This window comes from Nomascus leucogenys, chromosome 3 (genome assembly GCF_006542625.1).
Source record: "Nomascus leucogenys isolate Asia chromosome 3, Asia_NLE_v1, whole genome shotgun sequence".
NCBI classification, from domain to species: Eukaryota; Metazoa; Chordata; class Mammalia; order Primates; family Hylobatidae; genus Nomascus; species Nomascus leucogenys.
The window spans coordinates 131443006-131451349 of record NC_044383.1 but is presented as its reverse complement, the minus strand read 5'-3'; the positions used below and the strand labels follow the sequence as shown (position 1 = coordinate 131451349).

Genomic DNA, 8344 nt, shown 5'->3' with positions numbered 1-8344 from the left:
GTGGTGTAAATATTCTGTGCTTTAATTATCAGACCACCATAAACAGCAAAATGATATTTTGCAACAAAAATAGAGAACATTGTGTTCAACCCTCATGCCATGACTGACAAGGGTCTCCATAGCTGACACCAGTTTGCTTCCACCTCATTGCTCACTGCTGCTGCCCCAAATCCTGTTGAATAGAAGCATTCCCAGAGCTCCAATGCTGCTTTCTGACTTTTTCCTTCTGCTGTTTCCTTTACCAGGAATTGCTATCCCTTTATTTCCAGGGCTATGATGGGGTTCAGGACATGCTACCACATAATATTTGAATCTGAAGGAATCGAGAAAACCACAGAAGCAGGAAGGTCCCTCTGCCTTCCCTTGCCCTTCCTCCCTGACACAGTTCATAGAATCCAGAGGGAGTTTCAGACTTTTCTCTGAAGCAGGTCATAAGACTTTCATGTGACAGACACCCTCCCTATTCCCAGAAGAAGGGAACATCCTCATCTCCAAAGAAAGAACACAGAGGACTCTGAATGGGCCTTGGTGAGTTTCCCCCAAGTTTCTCGCCATTGGATCTCACTCTCTAGCCTGTCATCTTTCTCTAGGATTGTCTACTCTTCGTTAAAGCTAGCATAAAAATAGCCAAGTTTACCCATTTCCTTGAATCTTTTTTTTAATGAAGACTCTAGTGTCATGTGAAACATATATTAAATAAATTTGTATGCTTTTGTCTTATTAATTTGATTTTTGCAGTAAAGGCCTCAGCCATGAACCTAGCATGGGTAGAGAAAAATATATTTTTTTTCTCCCCTACAGCTGATTAACTTCTCATTGCCCTTTCAACCACTGAGGTCTCTCTGCATCCAACAGGCCTCCACCAGTGGGGTCAGAGGTAGGTGGCATAGCCAGGTGATTCCTCATCCCATGTGCCTGTCTTTATCACACTGTGTTGAACTGTTCTGCACATGTGTCTGCTCTTCCACCAGCCTGTCAGTTCCGTGAGAACAGGGACCATGTGTTTTCCATCCTGCTATTCTCGGGCTCTCACAAAGTTCCTGGCAACTGAAATGGCTTAGTAAGTGTTCGCTGACTGAATGTTAAAATGAACTAACATAATGCAGACATAGGAATCCTTTCCTAACTAAAAAGAGTAACGTTGGGGCAAAATTCAAATATATACAATAATTAATTTTCAAAAAACAACTGTTTATATGATGGTAAAAAAATAAGTTGTTATTTATCTTAAAACTTAGGGGGAAAATTTTATATTTTTTATATATATATATATATATATACACACATACACATGCATATATATACACATATATATGTATATATGAAGTGATAGCTAGAAAGATAAAAGCACCCATAGTCCCAGAGTAAACAATTATGGAGGTTTCGTCTCTTTTTATGCAGACTCTGTACATAGTTAAAGTTATTTCCTCTACAGGTATATTCTGTGTATGTTTCCCAGTTTCCTGGATTACCAATCTAAAGCTCTGGGAGAAGTCCTAGCCCTGCCAAGTTCCCAGTCCCTCCTCACCCCCTGAGAGTCTGACACCTTTGGTGCCCCTTCCCCACCCCACCCCTATTTTAGCCCTGTCATGCTCTCTACCTGACCTGGGCTCCACCCCATTTTTGTGTTTATTTCAATCCCAAAGTTAGGTACTCATTCTGTACCTCAAAGAAGTCACTGCATTAGGCACAATGGAGGCACAGCGGAGACAGATTCTGTCTTCAGGGATGTATTAGCAGAGACAACACAAAAGACACAATAAAAGACAACAGATGCTGAATATGAGGGGTCTTGTGTAAAAGAAGCTTATTTAGTAGAGGGGTCATTAAATAGTTGAAGGAAAGAGATGACTGTGAGCTGTGCCTTCAGGGCTGTTCTGAGTCTGACAGGCAGGTCAGGACATGCCAGATGAGGAAACAGCAGCATAAGGAGGAAAAAGAGAACTTCTTGAGGCTCAGCGCAGTTGCTTCTTAAAAAGGCAGATTTCTAAACTTCTGAATTGAGGAAAGGTGACAGTGGCAGCATGATATACCATTTTAACAAGCTCCCAGGTGATGCCGGCGCCGCAGATACACAGACAGGCACTTGAGAAGATGAGAACATGTTCAGTCTGTAGCCGTGGATTTGTGTCACAAGGCTGTGGGATATGGAACAGGGAAACAGATTGCAGATGATCTGTGGAAGGCAAATGACAACCTCAGCAGTTAGCACTTATTTCCTGAGGCAAAAGGGAGCCATTGAAGGATTTTGAGCAGAGAAATGACATTATCAGTGCTGTGATTCAGAAAAAAGAAAACCTATGACTTAGTTCCTAATTGTTGATTCCTACCGTAGTCTAAGTTGAGCTTTCAAAAGATGAAGGCCTAAAACTTCCACCTGGAATATGGAGTCAGTTGGTCAGGGTAAACCCAAGGCTTATACATTTTTCAGTAATTCCATGATCTAGATGGAGACTGAAAGTTCAGAGGGAAAAGTGTTAGTGGCAGAGACATTTTCATGGGGTTGACCTAAGAATACAATGAGGTCTTGCCTGCCAATTTGTGGTTTCTATTGATATTTCCCAGAATGAGAGAAAAATTGTCCTCCAGCTTTAACTCTGAGGGAGTCTTACAGGGAATGCACCTCTCTGGAAGAGCTCCCCTAACTAAAACCCTTTAGTTTGGGAAAATAAACTGTGAAACTAGCTGCTGGCAAACTGAACCCCCTTAAAAACATTACCTGCTATGTGTGCTCAATGCTCTTGGTTGACCTCATGCATAAAGGTGTTAATTCAAGCGAAATACTAGAAATGGAGATAGCTGAGAAAAAAACTTCTTCATGTCAAGTGATAATCAGAGATAATTATGACTAATGCTTTATAAATCTCTGTCCTAGAATATTCGTTTAGTGTCTTATTTTCAACCACAAATAGATATTTCAAATTGTATAGCGTATCTGTGAAGAAGCATTTGTGTAAAAATATAACTTGTACAAAAATCCCTTTTAAGAATAGATGAGCATGGTGTCATTTTGTTTTTCAATTGTGGAAACAAGTTTCTCAAAGGCAGTGTTGTTTCATGGAAAGGTTGTTATCTGGTTAAAGAAATGAGCATTCTTTACTCACCTGTAATACTTCATAAAATTTTACAAATTGTAAAACCTTGGAGATAAGTATGATTAGCCTCCTCCCCACCCCCGTTTTCAGATATGAAAACTGGGGCTCTCGGCTAGGTAAGTTATGGAAACGATACCTGAACCCATGTCTGTCTGAGCCCATGACTACTGATATCAAGAGGTCTTGATTAAAATCCTGGCTTTGACATCAGCTAGCTGTGGAAGATTGGTTAAGACACCTCCTCTCAGCTTTAATTTTCCTTATCTGTAAAACAGAGTTAGATTTCATCTTTAAAATCTCCTTGTAAAGTACTCCATGAAGTACCGTGACTTTCACTATTTGCCTACTTTCTAAAATAAATTTGAATGTCACTAAAATCAAGTTATTTAGATGTTTCTCATTTCCTAAACTGCACTGATCATTGTTCAATCATTTCTGTTATAATATTTAAAATTATAATACAACTTTTATTTTATAAGTACTAAGTAGAAATTCTGCTGTTCTTTTTTACTTGAAATAATTTGCCATTGCATTCAAAATTAAGAGAAAAAATACCAAAGCAAACATACAAAAAGCCACAATTAAAAAATTAAAAGATCAAATATCACGTTTTCACTTATAAGTGGAAGCTAAACAATAGGTACATTTGGACATAAAGATGGAGATCATAGATACCAGGAACTCCAAAAGTAGGGAAGGTGGGAGGGTAGTTAGAGTTGCAAAGTTACTTATGGGCTACCATGTTCAATATTTGGATGATGTGTACACTGGAAACCCAATCCTTACCATAGCATGCATGTAATACTCATGTAACAAACAAGCACATGTACCCTCTGAATCTCAAATTTAAAAAAAAATGTAAAAATCAAAAGACAAGTCCATTCAATTCTATGTATTTTCCATTTTGAGTTTTTCTATGTCCTATAGGTTATTTCAACTTGTGTTTCATTTCTGTACACATGGAGATTTTTATTTCTTTTTGCTTTTGACTTCTAATTTAGTTGCATTATAGACAGTAAATACATTCTATACAAAAATTCAAATTATTAAGGCTTATTTAGTGAAATAGTAGATACACTACTAGTGGATCCATTAATAGTGATGTAAATCCAAGGCTACAAACTGATCTATTCATTTTAAAAGCATTCCATTTTTTTTTTTTGTTAGGAAGGTAATTTATTCTCATTGGATACTGACCTATACATCTACATTAAATCAGGCTTATTAATGGTTTTGTCCAAATTTAAATCCTTAAATCTTCCACCATGTTGCTGAATTTTTTCAAATCTCTTTTTATATACGCTGAGGATAATTCATTTGTGTACCAGTTTAGAATATTTATATTTTGATGAGGTGAAATTTTTATCTTTATACAATAATGATTCTCTCTGTCCCTAATGGTATTTTTCTAGCTTAAAGTCTATTTTGTCTGCTATTCAAGCTGTCTCTGGTATTTACCTTATGTCTACAAACACACACACGCACACACACACACACACACGCATTAAAAAAAAGATTGATATGTATTATTTCTTTTTTTTTTTAACATGAAATCTTGCTCTGTTGCCAGGCTGGAGTGCAGTGGCGCAATCTGGACTCACTGCAACCTCCGCCCCCAGGGTTCAAGCAATTTTGTAGTCCAAACTTTCTTTGTTCTTAATTATTAGATGTGTCTTAAAAATGTACTACTAGGTACATAATTGTTATTGTTTTTCATATATCCCACTAGAACTATTTTAGGTAAAATTTTAAATATAGGTTATTAAGTTTCTCTATTTTTACACACAAAACAGCCTTCAAACCCTATGCGCAGTTCTTTTCTTGATTTTTTTCATTTAACACTGTACATTGGAGAGTTTTCTATAGCAGTGTCTTCTTACTGTTATTTACTATCTGCACCATATCCCTACTGAATTAGTGTCCTACTGATGTACATTCTTATTACCAATATTTTTCTATCCAAGACCTACCTTGGATATCATTTCATAATGTGAAAACATATCCATCCCTAGGATAAGTTTCCAGAAGTGCAATTTCTGAGACAAAATGTCTATGTAATTGGAATTTCTAAATGTCTTGCCAAGTTGCCCTATAAAAGATTGGACCAATTTAAACTCCAAAGAGTAATACATGAGAATGTTCAAGTCATTGAGAAGGCATTATCAAACTTTTAGATATTTATCAACCTGAAAGGTGAAAATGTAGTTTTAAATCTCATTTATCTTAATATGATTAAGACATTAAGAATACTTCAATGAGTTTTAGGGTCATCTGTAGGTCCTTTTCTGTTAACTGTTTGATCATATCTTTTACCTGCTTTTTTAATAGCAATGTTGGTCTTTTTCATACCCACTAAAAGCACTTTTTGTGTTAGATTAGCCCTTTGTCTATGAGTTGCAAACAATTTTCCCAGTTTTTTATTTATTTTGCCTTCACTTACATGTTTTATTTTGCCATATAATTTTCTTTTATTTTATGTGGTCAAATATATCACTTTTCTTTTATAATTTATAAATTGTGAATTATAGTTCACTCTAAGTTTATAAAGAAACATATAGTTTCTATAGTACTTCTAGTACATTTATTATCTCACTTTTGGTATGTAAATCTTATGTCTATTTAAATTTTTTTCTGATGAGCAGTGTGAAATATGGGTCAAATGTCATTATATTAATTTTAGAAGCCTATATAGCTGTTTCAACGTATTTGTTAACAGGTCCATAATTTGAACATTATTTTAAAATGCCACTTTTATCATATACTAAATTCCCCTATGTATTTAGGTCCGTTTCTTGCCGTTATATTCTATACCGTGGCTCTGTCTCTGTTTCATTACCACATTGTTTAATTATTGAGGCATTACAGTATGTATTAATATATAGTAGGTCTAGCTGCCCCTTCAATAATTTTAGAATCTACTGGCTATGTATATATGATTTTTTTCTATATAAAATTTAGGGTCAGCCTATTTATTCTCGGAGTCTGTCCTCACACTTCTCTTTGTATATGAGATTATATTACATTCATAACTTAGGAAGAATTGACATATTTATGATGTTCAGCCTTGCTAGCTGAGAACACAGTGTTTTCTTTTGTTCAGGACATTATTGGTGTCGCTCAGTAATGTTCAGTTTACTCTTGAGAATTACATAATTCTTGTGAAGTTTATTCCTGGGAACTTAAATTTGTTACTGCTATCATAAATGGATTATTTTTCTCGTTGTATTTTTCAACATTTTGGGGGGGATTGGGGATAGGAAAACTTAATTTATATACATTATGTTGTACCATGCCACTCACTAAATTTTCTTTTTATTTACAGGCGTTTCCCTAGTGGATTTTCCTGGGATTTTTAGCCAAAACTATATCATCTACACATTATAAAATAATGTTTACCTCCTCTTTTCCAATTTCTATATATTTAAATTATTCTGTCTAATTGCATTGGCCAGTACCACCAATAGAATGCTAAATAATTATAGTGAACATAGGCATCCTTTTTTGTTTCTAACTTTAGTGGGTCTTGTATTTCCAAATTAAGCATGATAATGATTTGGGGGTGAGATAGGTATATTTTATCATGTGGAGAAAAATCTCCATCTATTCTTTAATTGAATATCTTTATCAAAAATTGAGTACATTTGTCAACATTTCAGCATCTATGAAAAAAATCACAAGTTTTTTTTTCTTAGATTCATTAATAGGATGAATTTATATTAATAGATTTACTGATATTGAATCACTCTTCCCTTAATAAAACAAACATGAAATGTATATTCTCTTAATTTTCTGCTGGATATTTGCTAATATTTTATTTAAGTTTTTACATCAATATACTTCTATTTTTAATTTAAAAAACTTTCAGGTTTTAAATTACATATTATAATTACATTATAAAAAGCATTTGAAAATTTTCTCCACTACTACATGTTTAGAAAGAATTCAAAAGCATAGGACATATTAAATATCTGTTTATTTATTTATTTATTTAGAGACAGAGTCTCTCGCTGTTGCCCAGGCTGGAGTGCAATGGTACAATCTTGGCTCACTGCAACCTCTGCCTGCCCGGTTCAAGCAATTCTCTCAGCCTCTGAAGTAGCTGGGATTACAGACACTCACCACCATGCCTGGCTAATTTTTGTATTTTTAGTAAAGACTGGGTGTCATGATGTTACCCAGGCTGGTCTTAAACTTCTGACCTCAGGTGATCCACCCACCTTCACCTCCCAAAGTCCTGGGGTTACAGTCATGAGCCACTGCACCCAGCCATATTAAATTGTTTCTGTAAAATCATTTACATTAGGTTCATTTTCTGGAAATAGTTATTTTACTCTTTTTTTAAATTGATTCTCTGGAAATAATTCCACTTACATTTGTAAACGTTTTTCACCAGTATTATTATTAAATTATATTTTTTAAAAGTCTATACATACTGGTTTTCAAAATGATTTGCATTAAATTGAGAAAAGAAATCTTTAAATAGTTTTTGTACTCATTGATTCTATAGTTGTTCTTTTTTTTTTTTTTTTTTTTTTTTTGAGATGGAATCTTGCTCTGTCACCCAGGCCGGAGGGCAATGGCGGGATCTTGGCTCACTGCAACCTCCACCGCCTGGGTTCAAGCAATTCTGCGTTCAAGTGATTCTCCTGCCTCAGCCTCCCGAGTAACTGGGATTACAGGCACGCACCACCATACTCTGCTAATTTTTTATTTTTAGTAGAGACTGGGTTTCACCATGTTGGCCAGGATGGTCTTGATCTCTTGACCTCAGGATCTGCCAGCCTCGGCCTCCCAAAGTGCTAGGATTACAGGCGTGAGCCACCACGCCTGGTCTATTGTTCTCCTTTTTGAAGCAGCTACCTTGTCTGGGGGTAAATACCAGGGGTTCGTTGTCTCACACCAGGAAAATTTAGTACAGGGACACACACAAGGAGTTTAGGAGTGGAGATTTAATAACAAAAGAAAGAAAAAGGAAAACAGCTCTCTCTCTAGTGAAAGGGGATTTTTGAGAGCAAAAAACTGGCCGGGGGCAGATGCTTCGAATTTTATAGTCAGGCTTGAGGAGGCAGTGTCTGATTTAGATAGTGCTCACAGATTGGTTCTATCAGGTTTGACGTTCACATAGCTTGCAGAGAAGGCTGGCAGCCCCACCCTAATCCTATGCAAATGAACTTTCCCCTTGGCCAGTGCCATCTTGTCTGCTCCTTACCGTACAGGTGGCTAACAGAGAAGGGAAGATAGAGCCGCCG

At 36.0% G+C, this 8344-nt stretch overlaps 1 long non-coding RNA gene across 1 annotated transcript; it reads left to right on the top strand.

Annotated features, from left to right (window-relative positions):
• Window positions 1-272: 272 nt before the first annotated feature.
• LOC115832487 lies at window positions 273-6827 on the top strand. Its single transcript, XR_004027995.1, has 4 exons — window positions 273-528; window positions 802-877; window positions 972-1060; window positions 6418-6827. It is a non-coding gene; the product is annotated as an uncharacterized LOC115832487 (long non-coding RNA).
• Window positions 6828-8344: the final 1517 nt, after the last annotated feature.